The following is a 2,378-nucleotide window of genomic DNA, read 5'->3' on the forward strand; positions in this document are numbered from 1 at the left end:
CAAAGCAAAATGCAAAAATGGTGTTGTAAGAGGAGCTATTCCTTGAAAAAATAAACCCCGACTTTTTGGGTAAAAAAGATTTTACACGTTTTCACATCGTGTCAATGCGGGTGTGAATGCAATCATGCCAGTATGATGCCGCCGACCAATGAAAATCGAGGTAATAAGGCCGCCTGAAGAGGGTTTGTGACAAAACAGTTTTTCATTCCCAGGAAAACTCAAGTGTATTAAGGCTTGACCAATCTAATTATTATGCATATTTTTATTTGAAGTAAAGCGTTTGTCCAATGTCTATGAAGCTTAGCAGAAAGTTTTTTATCGGTGCTGTTATTGATTCGCCAAAATATTTTGTATCGCATTTTGGTCACGTGACCCTAAAACAACTTATAACGTTTATATCCTTTATTCAAAAATGGGGAACATTTATACTTCAAAATTTTGAAAACGTTTGGCATTAACACGTTTAGTACAACTGTGCCTATCGAATGTCGCCTTTTAATGTGGTACTCTGTATTTACCTTTTAAGATATTTGGATGTTTATCATGTCACGTGACCTATTTTCCTCAATTGTTCATTGCTCTTAACATGTGGACATGATTAAAAGGCGGCATGACAAAGCCCTTAGAAGGGGTCATCGAATAATCAAGAAACAAGATTGATATAATGTAGCTGAATGTTCCCCATTTTTGAGTAAAAAATATAACTGTTATAAGTTGATTTCGGGTCACGTGACAAGAATGTGGTACGGCATATTTTGGAAAAGTTATAACAATACCGATAACTAACTGCCTGCCAAGTTTCATAGGTCCGGGACAAATGCCTTCCCTGCAAATAAAAATATGCATAATAATTAGGCTGGTCAAGCCTTAATACACTTGAGAAGGCATTCAGTGCTGAATCATTATCCATAGACTATTTATACCTGATTGCAGAGTTAGCCCTCGTCACTTGCAGTGAGCTGAGTTTTCTTTGTTTCCTCGATGGAATCTTTTTTTTTTAGGCCCAGTCTTTTTCTCACTCAGGGAGAACTTTCCCGTTTCGACTTCTCTCCTCGTTATGTGCATGCATGCATGAAAAGACGAGTTAAAGTTGAGTCCATGAACTGTAAACCTTGCTTGTAACCCTTCAGGATTGTGTCGATCAGCTCCGATTGGACAATGAAAATATTGGCTGTTCTTGAACTTGAAATTTCTCTCTGAATAAGGCAAAAAAATGTTTTTGTGGAAAGTTTGGATCAATTCCGACGTTTAGAAGTACGCGAAGAGGTAAGAAATGTTTTTGTGCTGAGCCTGCGTCTGTCTGACCACATGGTCTTACACAACATCGCAACAGTTCTCATCACGTTTTTTTCGATTTCGCTCGGATTTGCTCACTTTTTGGCTCGTATTTCGAACTTTCTAAACTTTTGGAGTTTAAGAAATGTAATAAAACAATTATTCCATTCGCGCTTGTTGGCTATGAGACATGTTATACCCAACTCAGCGCTACGGGCCTAGTTGGCTATTTACCATCTCATATCCAACGCGCGCTCATGGAATAATTGTTAGGGATCCGGGAAACTCCCGGATAATCCAGGGGAGTTGGCACTTATGCTAAGTACACCCCGATAACGTGTTTGAGGTCACCAGTGATGTATATAGGTTGGGGTAATATGATTATTACTGCTGGATGACTTAATTCGAAGATAAAACCAGTTCGCACCGCAACTTCAGAAGTTAGATTCTAAGGTTTTTCTACGTTTTGTTTTTCAGCGCACAGGAAATGGATTTCAGTCTGATAATGATACTTTTTCAGATGGACATATATGACATGCAGGTTTCACCAATACAACAAGAACCGGGTTTTGGTTTCCTGGCTCCCCTCCCGTTCAAGAGGGTATTATCCTGGGCCCGGTTGTTCGAAAGCTTATTAACTTAATCCAAGATTAGCGTAAACTTTTGCTTCATGTTTTCAACTTCTGGGTAAACGTTTCTGTTGCTTTGCTTATTTCTCTACTCCTAAATGCTGTTCAAAGCTGATATTCAGCAGAACTTTACATTAAAAGAAGTCAACCTTGAAAAAATAAAATAAGAAAAATAACCTTTCACCAAAAAGTTGAAAACATGAAACAAAAGTTTACGCTGATCCTGGATTAAGTTAATCGGCTTTCGAACAACTGGGCCCTGATGTCTTAATAGCGGAGCTCCACGCGCGCGGAGCACCATAGCTAAGAAAATATGGTAACCCATCGATGTGACAAAATTTGGTTTTATAGCCATGACATCATGAACGTCCGTACGTACGTCCGCCCCTTTCTGTATGCCTATGTGACCAGTACACGTAACCATATCACGGGCTCAAGTTTAAAGCTCATCGAGGGGGCAATACTCCATTTGAC

The sequence above is a fragment of the Montipora foliosa genome, chromosome 13 (assembly GCF_036669935.1).
Source record: "Montipora foliosa isolate CH-2021 chromosome 13, ASM3666993v2, whole genome shotgun sequence".
Classification (NCBI taxonomy): domain Eukaryota; kingdom Metazoa; phylum Cnidaria; class Anthozoa; order Scleractinia; family Acroporidae; genus Montipora; species Montipora foliosa.